The 14,534-nt window shown below is 37.1% G+C and overlaps 1 protein-coding gene across 7 annotated transcripts in view; it reads right to left on the bottom strand.

The window, feature by feature from the left end:
- LOC126373841 (stress-activated protein kinase JNK) overlaps nt 1–14,534 on the bottom strand; it is a 139,896-nt gene that overhangs the window by 113,426 nt on the left and 11,936 nt on the right. The gene's annotated exons all lie outside the window — the stretch shown is intronic.

Raw genomic sequence — 14,534 nt, 5'->3', positions numbered from 1 at the left:
TGCAATAGTAAATGTAAAAGGGGAAACCTCTCAAGAGCTGGTCTATTTACGTCCGAGCCAGGCCGCGAGTATTGTGGTGAATTATCCAACTTGTTCTGAAACTATGTAGCTCATAATAACAGGTTAACTTACTAGAACATATAGCACTATAATCGTCATTTTCAATTTTATACATTAGCCAAGGGACCAGAACAAAGATACGAACCTTAATCAATCAAATGGTAGCCAAGGAATGATACGAGTAATTATGAATAATTTGAATAGCCGACATTTGCTTTTACGTTAATTTCCTTTCTAAATTCAAGATTCAAGTAGTTACTAAAACTTGCAAATGATTGGATACGCGAATAAATCGCTGCAATTATTAAACATTAATGAAACTACCCACAAATCGTGACCCTTAACCTGTTCTTCATTATTCTCTATCTATAGAGTTAACCTCTACCATAAATCTCCAATATCCTCACTGTTTATTACCGAAATAGTTGCGTAAGTTTCTTTGGCCGGCGGCGTAAGTCCATAAGTCGCCACATGGTATTTATGGAGCCTCGTCCCTTCCTGGGCATCAACCCTTAGCCATCGTTACGACATTATACCTCCGGTAGAATGGGTGCTCCTTAAGAATAACGTCTCTGATGTATGGGGTTTCTTATATTTGCTTTACACGGTTCACAGGTTGGATGGTTTTAAGTGTACCTTGTAAGATTTAGGCTAAAGACCGTAATTTTCTACTCGATTGGCTACGCTTATCGAAGGACGATCTGTTTCAATATAAAACCTACACACATGGGTTATTTACTCAATTATGAATATTGCCTAATCAATTGATTTTAAGAATATATGTCGGTTTATTTATAAAGATCTGCTTAGATTGAAATATTTATAGATTAGGGGTATAAATAGATTAAGGATAAGAAATGAGTGTAACATTCATAACCTCACGCCTATTTCCTATTGGGGTAAGCAGAAACTATGGAATTATATTTGCTTCGATCATGACAAACTTCTTTTGCTTCCTCCACACAGATGAGTGGAAAACAAAATTTTACTTTACCACTCCAATTCATCTAAAACAGCAATATTGCTATTTGACTTTTGTTTGCATTGCGCACTTACTTGAAAGTAAGTTTGCGCATATAAATATGCGCAAATGTCAAATTGCAATATTACTTTTTTAGATGAATTGCTTCGATATGGCCTTTTTAACCCCCTTATTCTATTAACCCCCAAGTAGGTGGGTTACCTATAGCATTTAGGGGTAGGTAGCGCGATTGATGTATATGATACTATTAGCAATGAATAAAAACAACGACTTTTGACTTTTTTTAAGCTAAGACGTTTCGCGGACAAGAAAGGACCATCTTTTAAACTTGGCCCAAGTTTAAATTAAAATTTTTTGGGCTACCACCAAAGCTGCAAAGTTATTCTAAGGGTAAGCGAATATAACCCCCGAAGGCAACATTAGTGGTATGATAACAAAAGTATGAAGCGAGACAAGTGGCAAATGCTACAGCGACAAGAGCGTGGCTCCTAAATTTTTTGAAGAAGAACAAGGTATGAAATATACCGATTCATCTTTGGTTGGACGGGTAAGAGTGCCAGAATAAGTTTTTAATTCACTTAACGACCCAAAATACTCTTTCTTATTTGTGGAAAATGTCTAAACGTGACTTTAAGCCCTTCAATTACACTTTGAATTTATTTCGTCGAAAGCTTCAGCACCGTACAATTACTTGATTGAAAAGCTTTTGCTTATATACCTTTGATCAATGTTAGTTAAAAAATATTTGTATAGACAAAAATACTTTCTCAAAATCAAATAGCTTTCTTGAAAATCTGGTATAAACCACGCTAATCCTCGCTCTTAAAATAATAAAAAACCAAGGGCTTAGGACAACAAATGGTTTAATTAGAAAGAAGGAATTTCCGGAGCTGGGTTTTCGGGAACAGGACTCAGGATTGGGGATGGATCTGAAATGTAAATTAGAAACGTATGTAATCATAATTAATTATCCACAGTTTGTCACACAACAAACAATTAAACAAGTTGCAAACGTTAATGATAATCGGCAGTGACAGTGGCAAAAATACATATCAATCCTATACATTTTTATTTCACATTTTTAACAGCCTCCGTGGTCTAGTGGTTAGATCGTTGGGCGCACGATCTGGAGGTCCGAGTTCGATTCCCGACGTTCCGATGTTCGGGGACTTTGTCGAAATCACTTTGTGACACTGTCATTTGTTTGGTAAGGACATTACAGGCTTGAATAATCTGACTCCGAAAAAGAAAAATAATTCCGTGCTTCGGAAGGCACGCCAAGTCGTTGGTCCTAGGCTACTAGCCCAAATACCTCCACCAACCCGCAGTGGAGCAGCGTGGTGAGTATGCTTACGCCCTCCGGTTGATTGAGAGGCCTGTGCCCAGCAGTGGGACGTATATAGGTTGTTCATGAGTACATTATGTTTACATTTTTATCATTGTCACTGACGCTTGTCATAATCGTTTGCAAATTGGCTAAGGCGTAGGCGTAGAACATTGGTTCTAAATGGTATAGGATTTAAGCGAAACAGATAGCATAAGCCTAATGCAGGCAAGAGCCAGGCAAATGGATAGTTACCAATACAGTTGCATGTTACAATCCCCTGCCAATTTAGGTCGCATCTACAGTACATGTATTGAGTCCCGGAACGGTCGATGTACCTTAGTTTAGTTTAGTGTTCTGTAGGTCTAGAATGGCCCCAATTCCTGCAGACACCTCCTAATTGAATTGAAAAATGAACACTTATTCCATAAATCCAATAATGATCGCTTCATGCGCACGACTCGACGTACAGATAAACTGATACTTCCCAGAGTAAATATGAAGTTATACAGTAAGAATGCACATATTATGGCGATAAAAATATATAATAAGCTTCCAAAAGAAATATCGGATATTAGTAAATATAATGACTTCGTGCAAAAATTGAAAACTTACCTAATTAATAAAAAATATTATAATCTGCAGGAGTTTTTCGAATCGAAATAATTATTTTGATCCACAAATTCATTTTATTAAGTTAAAATGCTCTTTGTTATCATGTCTGATGCTGTTGTTGTGTTTTATATTGTATGATTGAGTTACTTCTATTTTTTATTTCTATTTTTTTTTTTTTGATATATCAAAGAAAGAAAATTTGCAGTGCCCCGACGGGGTGTCATGTTGTAAGTGCTAAATAATTAATTTAAGAACCTTTGTACACATGATTGCACCAATAAAGAATTAAAGAATTTTATTTTAAGATAGAATTCAGTTAACTGCATACGTGAATCGGGTTGCATACCAGCGAGATGTCAATTTTGTCGCCCGGGTTATTCATTCATTTTAAAATTAACAGTTTTCGATCATCCGTCCCTTTCCTTTTCGGCGGATAAGAAAATGACGGGTATAACTTAAAATTAGATGGTGTGTACTGGAATCAGCAAAATTATGTAATTAAGTTAATATAGTATTTTGATTTTAAAGAACAGATTTCGAATAGAAAGAGATTTAGATAATATAAACATAATTCGCTTGGTTTATATCTTCTCATCACTAATTTAAGAGCCACGCTCTTGTCGGTTTAGCATTCTCCATGCTACTTTTTAGGGAAAAATAGGGCAGTACCCTCTTGCCTTCCACCCCGCAGTACTCTATCTAACGCGAGTGGTATGGCTACAAACATATATACCATAAACTAACCCTATATGGTTATATCTTCTATCAGGCTTTTATATTTTTTAAACGGACACAGTGAAGGAAGAAATCTATGATTCAATCCTAGACTATCCAATGAGGCCAAGCAAAGAAAACTTTCGAACGTTGAGCTAACAAGTCGAACTTATACAAAGCTTAGTGCAGCATTCGGAAGAACGAGTGATTATAGCCTAGTTAATTATGAGTAACTGTTCTCACGCTCATAACATCTGTTTATACTGAAAAAAAAAAGAGATATTGATGGCAGATATATTACGGTCACGAGAACTAATATGTATACACGTAGAAACCATGTCACATTAACTTTTTTGACAAATTATTTATTTATTTATTTATTTATTTATTTATTTATTTATTTATTTTTACAGTTTTACATTCAGCCATTACAGTAAAAACCAATTCGACTGAAACAAACACATATAAGACATAACAATTATTATTATTTAACGTGAACAATAGCGAAATGCCACATCTGTGAATTTGGCCACCGAACAGCTGTACAGGTCAACGTCCGGGTTGTCCTGGGCCAGGGCGTTAAGCATCCGCATCGCGCGAGTAACCGGCGAGTACCAACCAAGATTGGTTCTCGACAGCGGGACTTTAAACATTTGCGGTTGCCGTCGCACGTTGCAATAATTGTCCGGTACATAAAGACATAGTGACGACAAAATTTCCGGATTGGTAAATTGTCCTCTAAATTAAACCGTAAGGCTCATTAAATGTCAAAGGATAGTGCGACAGGGTTCTAAAGTGGGTACGTGATATTGCTCATGACTGTACAAAAATATATTCTACCGGTGCTAATCAGGAAAGGGAACTAGGGCCTTTAAAAGTATATTTTGTCGTAAATTTGTACACCGCAGAATTGTCCCCGCATTCGAAAGCCAACTGAAACCTAATGCAAACTGGCATCCTTTACGTCTCCTAAGTGCCGTCCAGTGTAGTCCACCTGACGCCACTCCAAATCAAGATTTAACACAAATTAAAAATAAAAGTCCCCTTATTTTCTCCCTTTCGTGTTCGTTGTGTAAAAAACAACTGGCGATTTCTTTTTAATATCGATGCAAAAACACCTTGTAGTAGCAACTACGTAAGCACCCTTTTGAAAAATCTTCTTACCGTATGGGTTCTGAGGTGGAATACCAGCCTCATCAACTCTGGTGTCAGGCTTATGATTGAGCCGCCAAAGGCCCCTGACATGGCTCATGTAACGATTACTCACTTACATCAGTAAATAGTAACCGGGACCAACGGCTTAACGTACGTTCCGAAGCACGGTTCATCTTCTTTTGGACAATCTGGTGATCAGCCTGTAATGTCCTAACCAAACTAGGGACCAAAAAGTGATTTTCGTGATATATCCCCACCGGGATTTGAGCCCGGGTTGATGGGGTTGGTAATCCACCTCACAACCCATACGATAGAAGATGAAGACTAAAGAGGTACTATTAGAATAATTCATTTCAAGTATTGCTAAATCTAATTTACTTTCTTAAATGCTCAGATAAACCCTATCAAAATACAGCTAAGTAATTTAGGAAATTCAGAGAAGCTACGAGATACAGAGCAGCTTACAATTTACCCAGCGGACCGGTAATGTAGGATTGCTCAAGGATTAGGTACCAACCAAAGTGAGACTTGAGTTTATACTTGCAATCCTATCATGTAAACATTAAGCAGGTATTCATTCAATAGGGTCGTATACTCAGCTCAAGATAAATTATAAATTTCTGATATGAACTAAATACAGACAGATGTAGAAGTAACGAAAAACATTTTCTTTTTTCTTATTTAAATTTATTTATGAATTTTCATCAAGAAATACGTAATAATTAGTCCGACATCTTATCACATTTTTCTATGACGTCACACTGTGCTACAAATTCCATAGTAATTTTGTGTTTAGTAAAATGTAACTAATTCGACTAGTTGGAAACTAGCCTATTGCAACGAAAAATGTTAATTCATTTTCAAAGCCAATTTAATTTTCGAACATCAAAATGTTAGGTAGATAATATATGTGCTTCCTGTACGGTCCTTAATGTTGATAAAATTATTAAATTGTTCGGAAAGTAGTGGAAATGAGTACACGCGGCGTTTGTTATACGTGAACTGATTTATTGTAATATGTCAGCGTAAATTGATATAATAAGTACAAAATATAACGATGTGCGATAAAAACCGTACACCTCCTATACACTCAAAAAATAAAAGTAACAAACAATGTTTCAACTCATAATAATCCTGAAGCTGCGAAATCTAAAATTATTCGGATTCTAAAGAGACATCTATGTCTCAAAGATACGTTCTAACTTTTGCACGTGCATGATATTACCTAAGTTTATATCCGCATAAAATGCATAATTCAGCAAACTTTCTGGTGTGCTGGTGTTTTAAATGCCACATCGACTTGGCTGTCAAGTTTTATCGTTTTATAGCTGTCTCGAAGCGACAAATAAGAAAACTCACGGACTGAGTAAACTTTCAGCTTGGAAGAGTTGAACGCTCATACTGTCACATTTTTCGGATTTTTCCAGCCTTTAAATACAGTTGTGCCGATTTCGGCGGACATAAATTTATTTCACTTTAGTCTGACACATCTAAAAATAGTGTTGTCTTTCACTTACGACGAGTGCGGAACAGAGATAGAGATAGTTTAAAACTGTCAACTGATGTAAGTTGGTAGTCGTTACATGAGTCATGTCAGGGGCCTATGGCGGCTCAGTAATAACTGACACCAGGGTTGATGGGGTTGGTAATCCACCTCACAATCCACACGATAGAAGAAGACTATAAATCGACGATATTGAAAACATAAAGTGTAACTAAAACCAATAAAAAGATTACATTTTACGAGTGCAATCAAGCGTTGAAGATAAACCTTCTACACAATTTGTCTATAGATCCCACCCGCATTGCGAGCCACACGCTCTGCCGAGTTTTTCAACCGTATATTTATCCCTTCTGAAAAGGGTTTGGTGTTCAGAAAAACTTTTTGTTTCATCGCCAAAGTAGCTTCTTGCTGTTCACGAATAACTGAATCTTGTAACAGGAGCGCCGTCGATTGTGTTTTCGAGAATATATCATAGAGGACATGATAAATCGGGAACGTGCGTAAACATACCCGAACGTACTTCAAGTAATTCCTATGGCGTTTAGAAAAACAATGTTTTAGTAGAAGTAGATTGTTGTGTCACAGGTTCCAATCTTGCCTCGGGCTTTAAACCACTGTTTTAGACTTAATGAGTTTTAATTAATATTTGGATCATAGATAATCGATGATGATGTAGGGAAAAAGTCCGCCAAACCGAAGTGGGACTGGGCCGGACACGTTTGTCGGATGCATCCGGAGCGGTGGGCACGAGTCGTTACTCACTGGATACCTCAGGGCGGGCTTAGAAGTCGAGGCAGACCGCGTAAAAGATGATGTGACGACCTCAATGCTTATCGCAAGGATTGGCCGGAGATCGCGCAAAGTCGAAAGGAGTGGAAAAATCAAGGGGAGGCCTTTGCCCAGCAGTGGGATCGTATAGGCTAAATAAGATAAGAAGATAAGATAATCGATATCACGTGGTTTCCAGGATCTGTGCCTGGCTAATGGCAATAGACTCGGCTCCTATTACATAGGACTTAAAAATGGCTGACGAGGCGTGGGTGTAGGTATGTAATATACTATGCACCTCTGCCTACACAATTGGGAATACAGGCGTGATGCTGTAGTTTCATAGAAAATCGGCAATTATTCCAGGAAAATTCAATATGGAAGCGTATTACGGATTATCAGCAAGATTTTCCCAGTGATGTCTTAGAACACAAGACAAACTCGATCATCACGCAAACTTGTACGTGTGGAAATTTCATTAAACCTATTACGTGATCAGCAGCGTTTGGAGTACGGACAAAGTAAAGAAATTCGAAGTTCTTGCTGAGGTTTCTGAAAGTGCTCCGTCATATTCAGTCCCCCAAATGGTATACAGGAGTATATAGGTTAGTTAGTGACATCATAACGAAAACTTTCTGGAATGATTGAGGCCATGATTCTGAACTGATATCAAGTGGAATTTTCCTTCGCAAAAGTATGGAACGGAAAATAATTAAAAAAACACAACTTCATGAATTTTCCGAGAAGAAATTCCAATTGATATCAACTTAGAATCGTGGTCTGAATCATCCCCTTCAGTAATCGTTACGGTGTCACTAACACCCATACGTACTTGTATGGCAACTTGTACATACATGTACGGAGTGTAAGTGACATCGTAACGAAAACTAAGGGGGATGATGCAGCTCTATTCTAAGTTAATATCAAATTTTCAATCGCAAAAGTATCATCATTATCAGCCCATTAACGTCCCCACTGCTGAGGCACGGGCCTTCCCTATGGATGGATAGGGAGATCGGGCCTTAAACCATCACGCGGGCCCAGTGCGGATTGATGGTTATTAACGACTGCTAATGCAGCCGGGACCAACGGCTTAACGTGCCTCCGAAGCACGGAAGAGCTCGAGATGAAAACTTTTTTTTAATCGCAAAAGTATAAAATTTAAAATTTTGCGACGTAAAGTTCCACATGGTCACCAGTACAGTCATGAGCAATATAATGTATCCACTTTAGGACTCTAGTCGCACTAACATATTTGACATTTAGTGAGACTTACAGTTCAATTTGTCAAAAAGATAATGTGACATGGTACCAAAGTGTACATATATTAATGCTCGTAACCGCACACGCTTTATAGGTACCTATTTGCATAGCTACTGGTGACACCTCTGGTCTATAACACTATTTTTCGCGGTGCTATTCTGTCTTAACGCGTACAGATCATAACGTCATCTTTTCATGCGACATTTGCGCATATAAAGTATAAAAATAAGTGCGCAATGTCAACAAATGTCAAATAGCAATATTTTTTAAAGATGAATTGCTTCAATGTACGTTTTTACATCGCCAGATCCTTGGTGCGTTGAGAACCTAAAATTTTTCAGCAAAGAATTATTGAGGAGGGATGAAAAGCTTACTTTTCTATCAAGGTAATGCGTTCAATATGGCGAGCAGACGCGTCTATTGCCCCGACCTCCGAGGTAAATGCAAATTTCCAGCCCTAAGATGCCAACGCAAATCTTCTAGAAATTTCATGAAAATTATTATAAACATCTTGGCTATTTCGCCGGGCCTTAGAGAAATATTTTTGCTTGAATTACTTTGAAGTTTTGAATGTTGATGTTGTCTCTAAATGTATACCTATCTACATAACAAGTTTCATACATAAATTTCAATTCTAATAATCAGGCGGCAGCGTCGTCAAAAAAAGCAAAATTAAATGCTACCATCCAGAATTTATCAAGGTTTTAATTAAATTAACAAGACATCTAGAAATTACAAGAACTTTCTTACAAATAATAATAAAATACGTAATTAAAAGACAAAAAATAATATAATTAACGACTTTCGCGAAATAGAAACCCCAGAAATCTTCAAGGTTTCATTCTACTCCAGTCATGTTGTTACCTTATGCTCATTGAAATGCAGATAACAGTAAAAATCAATTGCTAAACTTAATAATTTAATAATATTATGCTAAAGGATTTGAAACTCAAAACATTCGCTCATCGTGTGGACATTCCCTTTCCTTCACAGTAAGTCTATACTAAATAAATATTAGGCAGGCTAGGTTGATTCAAACGCGGGTAAGCTTCTAAATTAATCAATGTTGAGTACATTCATTTGCCTCGTTACTACTTTCGAATTTTAATTTATTATGGAAATTAATGAGAAATGTTCGAATAATATAGTTATTATTATAAATTATTTCGGAATCTGGTAATGCTTCACGAGATTTTTGTTAGGACAACTATTAGTGAGTGAGTATTAGATAAAGACTTTTTATAAAGTGACTTTCAAAACCTCCTCCAACCCACAGTGGAGCAGCGTGGTGAAGTTTGGTCCATACCCCCTCCGGTTGATTGAGGGGAGGCCTGTGCCCAGCAGAGGGACGTATATAAGCTATTTATGTTATGTTCATGACTTTCAAAAGGCTCGCATGCTAATGCAACAGTATTTTCAAAAAACTCATCAAAACAGTAAACAAAAACCTCAACGCAATAAATAAATATCTATCTAAGTATAAAAAAATATCCGTTAACGATAACAACCAATAAAAAGAAAGAAAAACAGATTTTATTCAGGCAATGATACAAATCTAAACAGCCGCATTAAAACAAAGTGCGCTTTCCATCAGTTTCTGAACGAGTGAGGCGCGAACTGCGGCTGCAGTAGCCGGTGACGTCAGAACGCGATCAATGGAACTGACGTCCCCCCGTCCACCCACCCTGCTCCCCTGCCACCCCAGTCAGTGTTGCCAAACTTACAAATATTCCCCCCAAATTGGGAGTTTATACGCCTCTTGGGAATGCTGAGTCTGTGGTTTTTGTTTTCTTTAATAAACGTTGTACTGCGCAATTTACAAGGTATGCAATATTTGAGTGCATACATTAGGCTCATGAATTGTGTTCTTTTTATTGGTTCTGAAGAGGTTTACATGCCGTTGTCCCCTATGCAAAGCTACTTGGATTTCGAAATGCATTATAGAATTACATTAAATATAGAACATCAATTCTTTTCAGCCATTAACAAATAGTAATAAACATATTTTTAACAATATTTTCTATTAAAAAATAAATACCATTATTACAGATTAAAACTTTCACCTGGCAACTCAAGCGTGACAGTCGGAGAATTATTGTTTTGTTAATTATCGGCGGGCGCGGACAAATTTGTCACACGGGATTTAGTGCGCCAATTACATTTGCGGATTTGACTGTTCATAACCTCCATACGTAAACCAAGCTATAATTGATCGGCGGTGCGTGTGACGATTTAAAGTCAATAAATCTATTATATCTCTAGCAATAGCAAGGGAATACATTGACATCAATTGTCTGTATTGTCGATATTGTGTAGATGGAGCGTGTGCTGAAATGTAATTAGCTCGAACAACGGTAGGCAATCTTCTATTGCTTTACATAACCTGCCTTGTTGGTACATTACGTAAACACAGCCGGTTTTCAAGGAATTTCGGGATACATTCACGCATACATTGCAAAAGCTGATTAAATCTTTACAAAGCCTAAAATTAGAATAGGTACCCTTTCATTCTCATTGGCTTAATGAGGCGTACCCCACCCCCCCGCCTGCGATCCCCGCTCTGCCGCCCGCACCCTGTCACGTGGCCCGTAGGCCTGATCTGAGACACGTCAAAGTCAAAAATCAAGTAAATTTTTTAACGTAAAATAAAATAATCAACAATAGACAAAGTTTAAAAAAAGTAATTTTACATTATGTTTAATAACCTAAACTTTTTGTCTATGATAATAACGTTGAATTTATTACATTCATTGTGCATTTGAGCGTCAGTTTTTGTAATAAAAAAAAACATTTCCATTATCAACGTACGCTAACACACACATATATGTACATACTAATGATGTATGATGTAAGTCTCTGCTTACCCTGGTGGAAAATGGGCGTGAGTTGTTACGAAGGGATCTTAAGGGATAACAATATCGAGAGAGGTTGTATAGAAATATGTTTCAACAAGTTGATAACGTCACAAATATATAGATCGACTAAATATAAACCTCTAAGCAGACAATTTTAGACAAAAAGCCTTTTATTTAAATTACTATTACGTGGGACTTAAACATACCTGGTGAGGAGTGGGCGTCTATACTACCTTCGGGATGTTTAAATGACTCATCATCATCATTAATTTCAAAGGCTCTTGAAGGTGCATTATCCATGTTTAAATGACTAGGTGGTCGCAATTATTATAATCATAATCCCCCTAGCAAAATCCCGTTTTTCACGGGGTCCACTTACCCAACCTGAAAATTTGCCAGGTCCGGTTTACAGAAGCGATTGCCTGTCTGACCTTCCAACCCGCGAAGAGAACACCAGCCCAATACAGGTTAGGTCACATATTAAAAATGCATTTCTCGGGAATGTGGGTTTCCTGACGATGTTTTCCTTCACGATTTATGATCCAAACATGAATTCAAAAACAAATTCGACATTGGTTTAGGCCTGTGATGGATTCGAACCTGCGACCTCAAAGTGAGAGGCAAGCGTTCTACCAACTGGGCTACCACGGTATCCACGCAGTCACAATTATTACACTCAAAATTATCAAATTACTAACTCGAAATCTGCAAACAAACACTACAATGACGGAATAGATAAGGCAATGCGGAAAGCTATGCGGCTGTTTCCGGTCCTTATCGCGGTGTTAGATGCGCCTCTTATCGCGTTGAGAATCATCGACACGCGATAACTATCATGGATCTAGATAAAGATGTTATTATTTAGTTCATTAGGAAATTAAGAGAAATGTAGGAGAAGTAATGACAAGAATTGCATCATGCGTATACGTCCTCGGCAGCTATATAAGGAGTAAGCGATAAAGAAAGTAAAACTATGCTTAATAATAAAACACTACAATTGAATAAAGAAAGACAACATACATACATAAAGTCACGCCTATTTCACCGAGGTAAGCAGAGACTATAGAATTTCATTTGCTTCGATCCTCACATTTTTCTCTTGCCTCCTCCACATTCATCAATCATTTCATACACGCACGCCGGTTCAGTTCATGTTAGATCTTACTGAACCTTTTCTAAGTACATGTCCAATTTGGTCAATGTACGTCTTTCTAGGTCTTCCTCTGCCGGCCCTACTACCAACCTTAGCTTTATATATACGTAAACAGCCTATATACGTCCCACTGCTGGGCACAGGCCTCCCCCCAATCAACCGGAGGGGGTATGGAGCATACTCCACCACGCTGCTCCTTAGCTTTATATATAATTCTTAATAAAGAAAGACAAAAATGTACCTATTCATGTTCTGAAGTTTAAATGATAGTAACTCGTCCCATATGCCTACGGCCCATTTGGGACGAGTTGAAGAAAACAGAAAAAAATGTCATTTTTATTGTGCAACTCGTCCCATTTATTTTCTGTGTGGAACTTTAAACCTTATCAACGTTGAGTACTGTCAGCAAGACAAGTGTTAATATAAAATGTATTCCTTTAAACTGTTGTCTTCTTAAGATTTTTTTATCAACATTGTTTTGATTATATTAATATTATAAAATTTAAAGATTTAAAGATTTTCTGCGAAAATAGTTCATTGTTTCATTTTACCGACGTATGGACAAATTTTATCAAAGATACAAGTGAATACAATAGATATTTATGGCTTTTGGTTACTTGCCGAAAACAAACAATGGTTGTGGCGCTTGCTTTTGAAGTAAATGATGCAGGTGGCCTATAAATAGAAAAATGATTTGATTGTTGATTATTGCCTTTATAATTGTTGATTATTAGCTTAAAAACTGTAGACTTTATGTACAATTGTTGATTATTATTACTTTGTGCCTTTGCCTTTATAATTGTTGATTATTAGCTTAAAAACTGTAGACTTTATGTATAATTGTTGATTATTATTACTTTGTGCCTTTGCCTTTATAATTGTTGATTATTAGCTTAAAAACTGTAGACTTTATGTATAATTGTTGATTATTATTACTTTGTGTGTTTAAATGGTGTAAACTCTGTGATGAAAATCTTTTTTAACTGTTTATTGCTTTATAATTATTACTTTTGTAATTTTTTATTATTATGTTCATTCAGTGACAAATCGGTATGATTAAATAATTTGTAACAAACACATAGTTGTTTATTATTTCTATCCTTACACTTTTGCTTCTGATTGTACATTTTATCATGTCGATACTAACGTGGGCCGAGTTGCAGAATGAAATTTTTGTTTATTTTGATTTTCTGCAACTCGTCCCAAATGGGCCGTAGGCATATGGGACGAGTTGACGAATAACTCAATTTTCAAAAATTAGCATCCTTGCTTCTGACTTTGTACTAAACTATTCGAGTCTCTAAATTCTAGACTGTATTTGAGTCCAGCCAAGGAGCCGAATCGTAAACTGTGTTTCGGAAGATATTGCCTTCCAAAAGGCATCAGCTGTGTCGTATTCATGAAGGTGGCGCCTCTGCCAAGGCGAGACCGTTTGCAACATCTGCACTATTCAGGAAAGTCAATAAAGCAAGCACGCACCCCCTAGAGCTACCACTATTTTATAACACGGTATGAAGTAACGATTTTATTATCTTTAACATTTTCAGCCAATTAATATCGAAAACAATCGTTTCGAAGGGCAATTTCGAAGAATGAATAATAAATAATCCTGAGGCATATCATCTAAGGAGTTTGTACGTCATAGAAGTCAACTCAGATCTCGCGCGCGTCGTCGTGTCTTACAAGCGGACGTAACAATACAATATACTACGCCAATAAAACCTGTCGCTGTACCGTTGAACATAATATTTGTCTTACAACACAAAGAACTTCCCTCGACTTATAGCGTCGCTTCTTCTTCTTCACCACCTATCCCTCAAAAATGTGCGAAGGGAGCGATGGCTGGCTTTCGCGTCAACTCGTGATCGGGTGCTGCGTATGTGGACAGGCCTGCTTCTGTCAGGGAGCTCATAAAACACTGTTTCTGTTATAAAGTCACATAAACTCTTTATTTTTCACTTTCCTTCCACCGACTGTAATTGGAAAACCATTGTATTTAATTCTACTTATAAATTATGTAATACAAACTGGATTTAAAAAAGAAAAGAAAGGAAAACATGAAACAGTAGGACTAGGGCCCTATGATGGGAGGTTATCTGGCCACGTCTTTCCCTCAGCGTAACAGATTCCGATGTGGTTGT

The sequence above is a fragment of the Pectinophora gossypiella genome, chromosome 16 (genome assembly GCF_024362695.1).
Source record: "Pectinophora gossypiella chromosome 16, ilPecGoss1.1, whole genome shotgun sequence".
Taxonomy (NCBI): domain Eukaryota; kingdom Metazoa; phylum Arthropoda; class Insecta; order Lepidoptera; family Gelechiidae; genus Pectinophora; species Pectinophora gossypiella.
Note: the sequence above shows the minus strand (reverse complement) of the source record. Positions and strands in the feature narration are given on the sequence as shown.